The sequence below is a fragment of the Phocoena phocoena genome, chromosome 12, assembly GCF_963924675.1.
Source record: "Phocoena phocoena chromosome 12, mPhoPho1.1, whole genome shotgun sequence".
Classification (NCBI taxonomy): domain Eukaryota; kingdom Metazoa; phylum Chordata; class Mammalia; order Artiodactyla; family Phocoenidae; genus Phocoena; species Phocoena phocoena.
Window position 1 is genome coordinate 53,808,531 of NC_089230.1, and position 10,539 is coordinate 53,819,069.

Sequence of the window (10,539 nt, forward strand, 5' to 3'; positions counted from 1 at the left end):
TGTTATTAGTGTGTAAATACAGTATACATAGGGTTATATGCAAGAAAAGTTTGTGGCCCAGAGACTTGCAATATCTGGGAAAACGTAAGATGGGATTAAGACTTTTTCACTATATAACCTCTTTTTCCTGTTTGTCTAAATCACAACCCTGTGTTATTTTCTCTATGATATATATTAAATGTCCAGAATCCTAAATCAAGAGAAGACTCAGTAATAGGTTTTATTGGATCTATAAAATGCCATAGCAATAGTAATAAGTAATGTTTTCATAATCACAAAACTTATAATATGATTAATTTAAAATGAGTATCCTAATTAAACTCTCAGAAACATAGTCAAAGAAAGGAATGCTCCTTTGTCCACAAAGCTCTGTTTCCATATTGCCTGATAATTAGCACTGTTTATAGCTCTCTCAAATTCTATTATTTATTTATTTGAATTTACACTGCCCCCAATTTTCCTTTTTTTTTTTTTCCCTTTTTACGCGGGCCTCTCACTGCTGTGGCCTCTCCCGTTGCGGAGCATAGGCTCGGGATGCGCAGGCTCAGCGGCCATGGTTCACGGACCCAGCCGCTCCGCGGCATGTGGGATCCTCCCGGACCTGGCACGAACTTGTGTCCCCGCCATCGGCAGGCGGACTCTCAACCACTGCGCCACCAGGGAAGCCCTTCCTTTTTTTAAAATAACAAAAAGTGGTACTTATTTAACATGGGAAAATCTGGAAATCATGGATTCATGTACTGACTTGAAAAAAGCAATAAATTATACTACCCAACAATTGTATTTCCTTCTAATCTTCCTCAATGCATTTTTTCAATAGTTGTGTTCATAAAGAACATAGCATTTAGTATTTTCTTTATTCAGCATTATATATTAAACATATCCTATGTTATTACAGCTTATTTGTAAACTTTTTAAAAAATGATGGCATGATATTCTGTTATACAGATGTTTCATAATTTACTTGATCATATCTCTAAAATTTTTAACACTTAGATTTCTAATATTTTTTGCTTTTATAAAAGGTGGCCTCTTTCAACACTAGTTATAGTCTCGGAGTAGTAACATTTTCTGGGTTATTTGTTGAAATGTTCATCAATTGCTCCATAGTTGTGGAATTACTGTTTGAAGGCTCAGGGAGGGGCTGTTGGAACAGAGAACCCTTAAGCAGGACTGATAGGATTGTTCCAACAGCATGATTAGGGCTATGTACCCTCCCAGAATGTAAAAGGGTTAGAAGGAGGTAGAAAGCTGTGACAAAGGTAGAATCGTTTTTTTTTTTTTTGCAGTATGTGGGCCTCTCACTGTTGTGGGCTCTCCCGTTGCGGAGCACAGGCTCCGGATGCGCATGGCTCACGGGCCTAGCCGCTCCGTGGCATATGGGATCTTCCTGGACTGGGGCACGAACCCGTGTCCCCTGCATCGGCAGGCGGACTCTCAACCACTGCACCACCAGGGAAGCTCAAGGTAGATTAGTTTTAATAATTGCTTACTTCCAGTCTTCTTCCCAAGAATAGGGAAGGAAATTCATCTTCTATGTGACACAAGCCCCAGTCTCAGGACCCAGAACTCAAGCATTTAATGTTATGTTATATAGTTCATCTACATCAAGGGTCACTTACGTGCTTATGGGTTAAACTAAAAACTTAGCCTCCATTTATAAAGTTTCCCCAAAGTGGACTTACAGTCTTTTGGAGTGCAACCTTTTTGTCAACTGGAGAAAGTGTAATAGCTGTCTTTATGAGTGGGCATTTAGCTAATATTAAAATTTTGGTTATTTTCACCACAACTTAGGCATATCTATGTATATCTATAGTCACAGTTGTTTTTTTGTGTGAAACATGTTCCCCGGTTTCCTATGTATTTTACAGTTGTTAGGCAACAAACTTACTTTTAAGGTTAACAATAGTAACAGAAATCCCAATTTTATAGTTTGGTTTAAGATATTTTAATGTGGACAAGATTTCTGTTAGAATGTCCTTTGTGAAATTCTTAGGTCTTGGATTATGGTTACTTGTCTATTGGTCTGGTGCAAATTGGCACAAATTAATTTAAAATCAGTCCTTTCATTTTAAAGATGAGAAAATTTGAGACTGGAGAGGCGATGACTTCCTTAACCAAGGAAGAATTTAGAACTTCGATTTTCTGATTTGAAATCCACTAGGTTTTCTTTTACTCCATGCTGTCTCTTTATGACATAACCGCATTTATAAAAAGACTTTTAGAAGAACACCTGCAGCCTACTACATGTAAGACAAACCTGTTGGGAAACTATAACTTAATAAGCTGAAAGTTAAGAGTGATTAATTGGACTCTATTTCTTTTCTCCCACTATGCCACAATAAGCTAGGGTGGGTACTTTACCATTTCAGGAGGAAAAAGAACAGATGTCAGATTGTAGATCATGGGTAGTCATTAACTTTTATTATCTTTATAAAAATGTTCAATTTCAAGCATACTTGGTGCTTGGAAAGACATTGTGCCTCTAATGTTGCAAAACCATTAAAACCATAAACAGAATATAATGACTATAATGGTATACTTGTGTGAGTGCATCGAGGGGATGCACTCCCCCTCGATGTTGAGTGAAATGGAGGGGAAGTAGTCCTAGGTGGGTGCTGGTTATACAGTTAGTGTAGAAAACTTTTTAAATCAATTCAACAAATTCCCTTTAATGCCTTCTATGTATTCAATACTGGTTTAGGGACTGTGACCAGGCCCTGCCCTCAAAGAAAATAAAATTCAGTTGGGCAGATGGAAGGCCTACTTGACCAGGTTTTAAAACTGCTGTGTAGCATATGATTAAGTGTAAAAACCAGCTACAGAAAAGTATTGGTGCAGGGGAAGAAGGGTTTAATATAGACTGAGTGTCCAAGGCAGCTTTAAGCATCTGACCTAATTGAATTATTAAATTGCCCTCTAGATTTGGAGACAAATAAATTGATTAGCCTGTTGATTGAGCAACTAACTGAAAAGCTTAAACATGATAAACTTAGAAAAAAAACCTAATGTGTGCTAGTCATTGAGTTCTAAAAGATTTCATTAGTGTATTATTAGCTTGCTCAGTTCTATGTTCTAGTTATTCCTTGAGAATTCTGATCTGGTGGCTTTCATGATTTGGAGGCTGTTGTGTCCACAAGGCTCTACATTCTTCTGAGAAGAGTGGCCATATCTGATTCTTTTTGATAAGCTTATTGAAAAAGTGGGGAAGAGTGCTTGAAGTGATGTCTATACAGTATTCAAGTAAAATTAATATTCTCAGCCAAATTCTAAAATAGTATGAAGGTTCCTCAGAAAATTAGAAATAGAACCAGCATATGATCCAGCAAGTCCACTTCTGGATGTTTATCTGAAGAAAATGAAAACACTCTAAAAGAAATCTGTGCCCCCATGTTCATTGCAGCATTATTTACAATAGCCAAGATATGGAAGCAATCTAAGTGTCCATAGATGGATGAATCGATAAGGAAAATGTGGTACATATATACAGTGGAATATTCTTCAGCCATAAAAACAAATGAGGTCTTGCCATTTGTGACAACATGGATGGACCTTGAGGGCATTATGCTAAGTGAAGTAAGTCAGAAAGGTGAACACCATATGATCTCAATTATATGTGGAGTCTTGAAAAACAAAAAAACAAGTTCTCAGAATAGATTGGTGGTTGCAAGAGGCAGGAGGGTGGAGGGTGGGCAAAATGGGTGAAGAGGGTCAAAAGGTATAAACTTCTAAAGTAAATAAGTCATGGGGATGTAAAGTACGTCATGGTGACTATAGTTCATAATATTGTATTGCTTATTTTAAAGTTGCTAAAAGAATTGATCTTAAAAGTTATTGCAAGAAAAATATTTGTATGGTGACAGATGTTAACTAGACTTACTGTGGTGATCATTTTGCAATATATACAAATATTGAATCAATATGTTTTACATCTGAAACATAATGTTATATGTCAATTATATCTCAATTTTTAAAAAGATATCTCTGGATTGGAAAAATAAGAATTAAAAAACAAGATGGAACTTAAACAGCTAAATGTTAAAGTTTTATATCTTGATTCCAAAAAAAAGTTGAAAAATATAGGGAACATGTGGCTTGAGAGTAATTAATGAGGGGGAAACTACCCTGAGGATTTTCGGGGACCACTAAGTAGCCTCATAAAAGCCAACAATGTGACACGAATGAATGCTAAATAGCAAAGTATCTAGCTGCATTAATAACCCTCTTTGTTTCTTGCCAAAGAGAGATAGTAGTCATACTGTTTTTTTCTTCTCAGGCTACATATGGAGTATATATATCCAGGTAGAGCAGGGTTTCTCAGCCTTGGTACTATTGACATTTTTGACTGGATAATTCTTTGTTATAGGGGCTGTCTTGGGCACCGTAGGATGTTTAGCAGCATCCCTGGCCTCTACCCACTAGATGTCAGTAGTATCCGCCCCCGAGTCATGACAATCAAAAATGCCTGCACACATTGCCAACTGTCCCCTGGGAGACAAAATTGCCTCTAGTTGAGAGCCACTGCGTTACAGGTGTCTCTGCAGACAGCTATTCTCACAAGGGACACTTTGATGTCGTGGCATCTGACTCTAAGGTTGGCTCCTTTAGAGTTGGGCTGCTTTTGATTCTGCCAGGCATCTGGGTGCACCACCAACCCAGAACCGTTCTAAACCCTATTCCTATCCTGACGTTTCTTTGGTACCACTCCAGTGATGTGCATTTGGGCTAGAGACCCAAATGAAGGTCTGTTCTGTGGTTATGAATTCTTAAGAGAGACTTTTTTCCTCCTCTCCTAGCACTAGGGATTGAGAAATTAGTCTTTCTTATTATCTCTGACGTAGGGGGCAGTGGATCTGTGGGTCACTGAGGTCTCCCACTCCCCACCTTGCTCAGGCCCTGCACTTTGTTTGACTTGTGTCTCCATCCCCACAACCCTATGAAATCAGAGAGCCAAGTCCTCAGGATCAGTGAATATTGTCAGACTTCACCGTTCAGCTTGCCTCTCTAGGCCCACATTTTCTTGTAATTGTAGGCACCTCAGTATTCCTTCCTTTTCTTTTTTAAATTAAAAAAAAAATTATTTTTGGCTGTGTTGGGTCTTCGTTGCCGCGTGCGGGCTTTCTCTAGTTGTGGCAAGTGGGGGCTACTCTTTGTTGCAGTGCATGGGCTTCTCATTGTGGTGGCTTCTCTTGTTGCGGAGCACGGGCTCCAGGTGTGTGGGCTTCAGTAGTTGTGGCACGTGGGCTCAGTAGTTGTGGCTCGTGGGCTTAGTTGCTCCGCGGCATGTGGGATCTTCCCGGACCAGGGCTTGAACCCGTGTCCCCTGCATTGGCAGGCGGATTCTTAACCACTGAGCCACCAGGGAAGCCCCTCCTTACTTTCTTGCCAGCTTGTTAGCATGTTTTTAAAAGTTTTTTCCTTTTAATTTTATGCATCAATTTTAGGTGTTTTTCAGTGAGAGGATCAGTTAGACTGACTATCTAGGCTGTACTATGGCCTGATGTGGAAATACTCATTATTGTTTTTAGAAAAATTAATGAAATTTCTCAGAATTCAGAAGTCTTCCCAAATTCATCATTATTGCCACACAATAATCAGAGCACAAGTTGGAGAATCAGTTTGCCTAGGCTGGAATCTTAATTTTAACATTTACTAGCTATGTGGTCACAGGTAAGTTAATCAACCTCTCGTTGCTTCAGTTTTCTCCTCAGAAGAACAGTAGCTATTTCATAGGGTTATGATGAGAATTTAATAACTATACATAAAGCATTTAGAATAGTGGAAAACATTAAGTGCTTGATACATTATACATTAGTTTTTTTTTTTTTTTTTGGCCGTGCCACATGTCTTGCAGGATCTCAGTTCCCCGACCAGGGACTGAACCCAGGCCCACAGCAGTGAAAGCCCAGAATCCTAATCACTAGGCCACCAGGGAACTCCCTAGCTCTTACTATTCCCATTATTATCATTCCTTCATATACCTTCTAGCTAACCTACTTTTTCATTGCCCTTTGATTTCACTGGCTACGTATCAATATTTTTCTTAAAGCTCTCCTCCAACTGTTAATAAGTGGAGGTCACTCTCAAAGAACACTTGTCCCATCACTTAGGGAGAACTGGAGAATTTTCAGCACTGCCCTCTACCAGACCCCACACATTTAGTGCTGCCTCCACTTCTGCTGTTTCCTTATCTGAAGTGTGAAAGAGTTCTCTGTAGGGAACAGAGGGACCCTGACAGTGCTGCCCTACTCAGGAATAGGACCTCACCACTGCTATCTCTCCCTAACCCAGCTACCCTAGACTAACACTAGAACAAAACCTCCAATAACAAGATTTCCAGCGTTGGGAAGACCTCAAAACTTGAAGTCATCAGATCTAGGTTTGAGTCTCAGTCCTGTGAGTTACTAATGATGTAAATGATGCTACCATCTCTATTGACCTCTCAGTGTTGTTGTGCTAGCTAAACAAGATAAAGTACTTAAAGATCTTGGTAACAGTAAAGCCCTAAATTGGTACGGGCATTATTAAGAGGTTGGGAACCCTTGTTTAAAGGATAGGAGGTCATTAAAAACAACAAGGCAAAGGTTTGTTTACATCTTGAGGAATGGAGCACACTGTTGGTAGGTGCTTGTGAGGATAGTGGGTTATATGACAGGAAGCCTGGTGGATGTAATATCATTAAACATGAACTGACATCACCACGCACAGGAGGGTACTCCTCCACCAGACCGAAAGCAGTGATCATTAACCTATGCACAAGAGGCTAGAGTTTGTGTGTCAACACAGAGTTCGGCTGTTACGTACTTATTCCTCTAAGTACTCGTGACATGCTACGTCAAGAGTTCAGCAGCTGAGTTTCACATGGGGCCGTGTGATTCATCAGGATTGTTAGCATCCTCCAGGAATAACTTCCCCGAGTTGACTGCCTTTGACAGATCAGTTTGCTTAGATTAAAAAGCAATTGCCGCTGTCTAGTCAAATTTTAACACTTTGGCTAGAAGAAGCTGAACTCTAACTCTGTCCAGTCTATAGAAACACCTTGATGTGAAAATTACATCGAATGTAGTGAAGAGAAAACTGAGTTAGCAATACTCCGGGGTATGGTTTTGTAATAACATGAAGGAGTGTAAATGCCAAACAAAAGTGACCCTAGGCATATGTGGGGGGGGGGGAAGTGTATTTTGCTTTTAATAGCAACTGTATCTGTGCCCCATGTACTGGGAAGGTGGTGATGGATGTGTGAGGTACCACTCTGCTCCACATTCATACAACACTGACCACCGTTAGAACTGGAGTAGGAAGGACTCATCTTCTAGCTGAACAATGGAAAGTATGTGGGGATACAGGCAGGGGTCTCACACTTCCCCCTTTCTGAATGGACCCGGGAATTTAATAGAAGAAACAATACTATCAAGGAGAATGAAATAGCAGTATGATAAGATTTAAATCATCTTTTAAAAAAATGGGTGGAATATCTCATTTAAGTGAAACATAAGCCTAATGCCTGACATTACATTCCCAGCCTGCATGAGCAGTAGATTAACAAAAAAAGAGGCTGAAATGTCGTTAAGCTGACATCCAACCTGTCTCTGGTGGATGGGCCAAATAGAGTGACACGAGTATGAGTAAGAGGAGAGTCTCATACCATCGCTTTTATCACAGCTTCCTTTTATATTTAGGCTTCTTGATCTCGTTGAATGTGGAGGCTGCCTGAGAGAAGGAGGAGATGAGAAGCCTCGCTTGATGGGCTCCTATCTACTTTCTTAGGAGTCTAAGTCCCCTGAGGGTATTATCCACACACGGACCTAGGCTACAGAAAGCCTTGGTTATACAGTTTTATTTTTAGTGAATTTGTAGTGTATTTTTGTCAACAAAGAGCATCATTACCATGTCCATCTATGAGTATATGTGTCGAGCTGTGTGACCATCATGATGACAGAGTTTAGACCATTTTCTTCACTGCAAAGGAACCCAGGCATCTACGAGCAGTGTGTCCAGGAATGAATGCCGGGGGAGAACGCCATGTACACGGAGGATAGCAAAGATCATCACAGTGCCTGCCACTGGGAAGAGAAGTCCAAACATTCTGCCCACTGCATCTTGGTATCAGAGTCACCAAGGAAAACACAACACTGTCAAGTGCTGCCCGGAGCAAAGCTTTTACTCACACAGAATAGATGGAGCAGCGAGATGCGCTCTAACAGGAAACGCCGGGCACTTCTAGCTAGCGCTGCCCCCGCAGCAGCTGACACACGGCAGGCGGCCTTCACACACCCATCTCGGCCCACAGCAGAAGTACCTCAACCTCTCCTCTGTGGGTCTGAAATACTGAAATAAGGGGGTGCACCTGAGGGCCACTGAACAGAACAAAGGACCACTCACTGAGTCTGAAACAGCCTGGCCCACAGCCAGACAGCGCGGGCAGCACCAGGGAGGCGGCGAGGCGGTGGCCACGTGGTGGAGGACAATGACCAAGTAGCAGAGCAGTTCTGAGAAGCCCGACACACACTGGTCCACCCTTCGCCGCAGAGGCAGCTCCGGCCCGCCCTTCCACGAGCCGCTCGGCCTCTACCAGCTCTGGATGCGCAGGCGCCCTGCGAGGAGCCGCTCGGGGGCCCAGTGCGTCTGCGTGCGAGCGCGGGTCCTAAAGCTCCCGGGAGCCGTGCGGGAAGCCCAGGGCTGAGTGACCCTCTCCTCGCTGCTGCTGCTGCTGCTGCTTCTGCGGGGGCTGTAGCGGATGCGCAGGGGGGCTGCTCAGCAGCTCCTCGGCCTCCAGCCCTCTGGGGGCAGTGCTCGGCGCGTCGCGGGCCTCCGAGGGGCCTAGGAACGCGGCCTCCGCTTCGCTCACCTACAGCTGGTCCTGTGCACCTTTCGCCCCTGAGGGGCTCCCGTGAGGAGGCGCACTGCAGCCCACGCCCTGGTGCCGCGTGAAGGTGGGCAGCCAGCCCGCCAGCTGGTCCACTGGCGCCCGCCCCAGTAGCCCCAGCAGCTGCCCGGTGCTCAGCGCTCGCTGCATCAGGTGACCGTGGCCCACGCCACCTTGTCCTCCGGGCCCACCGCAGGCTCCGCCTCCTGGCTGAGGCCGGCTCCCATGGGCAGCTGCCCTGGCCGCTCCTAACGCTGTGCCTCAGCACCTGCTGGGCCATGGCCACCCACGGCTGGTAGTCCATCTGGAAGGAGCTCTGTGCCGATGGCCTGGGGTTCTCGGTCTGGGCTTTCTCCTCCAGACTCGAAAAGGAAGCACGCCCAGGAGTGGATGACTGTGGCGTGGTCCAGCCATGGCCGCCACTGCTATCTCTGTGGCAGGGAAGAGCCCCCTGGAGACTGTCGGGCCCTGGCTCCTGGCTGGGGTCCAGGGGATCTGCAGGGGCCACGGCCGGCCCGGCCCTGCCTGTGCTTCTCGTGCTTTGGCACAGATGTGCTCCATCGTGGGGAAGCCCCGGAACTGGAAGGTGTAGACAGCAGTGAGTACCAGCGTCATGTAGGCCCCTCCAGCTACCTTCAGCAGCTTTCGCCACAGGCTGTAGACCTGGAAGAAGGTGAGCAGAGCAGGAAGAGGAACAAGGAGACGAGCAGATGAGTCTGGATGAACATGATGCCTCAGACCCCCTTCGACATGATCGAGTGTTAGGACTGGCCTCCCATCCCCCAACATCTCCTTCAACAAGCACATCGGCACTGGGACCATCAGGGCAGAGGGGCAAAAACTCGCTTGATCTTGATTTTCAGTATGAATACAGACTGTGAAAGTGGGGCCTCACAATCCTCCTGACCTTTTGAGTTTTAAGTAGGAGGTGCCAGAAAAGTTACCAGAGCTACGCAACTGACTTGTGGTGACGAAGCCTTCATAGCGATGCTGCTTCTCCGTCCTTTGCCGTTGGCTCTTCCTATCATTGTGAAGCACAGTTTACCAAGCATTGGATTGTTAACCCACTAACAGGGAACGTGAGCTGGGATGTCTCCGTCGTGGGACAGGTGAGTTTCACCCTACTGATGATGTGTTGTTGCCATGGTAATCCTGTTTCGTGTAAGAGGAACTGCCCAGTCATTTTAAATAATCACAGTTCTGGAATTCACTTAAAGTTCAAAGAAGTGTACTGAGCTTCACACGTATGAAGTCGATTTTGCAATTTGAATGGAAAGTTTAACTTTCTACAGTCATGTTTAGGTACTCAGAATTTTGGAGATCATCTGGCTCAGGGATTACACAGCAGTCGCTCAGTGCCGGTCAATTATTGCTAGACTGGACTGAGGGCCTAGTGATGCTGGATCATCCAATTAAAAAAAAAAAAAAAAAAGGAAATCTGGAAATTTATGGGAAATCTCCAAGTTTTTAAATGGCAACAATGAATTAAAAACTTTAAAAACTCTGTTAAGATCAGGGGCCCTGCTGTTTTAGTTTATTTGTATCCTGCTTTGTCTTCAGCGTGCTGTGGATTGGTGATAGATGTAGCTAAAGAATATAATTGAAGGAGTTCTAGGAGATTATATCTTAACACTGACACAGACAGGAAAAAAATGGTCAACTTTAGCTTTTTA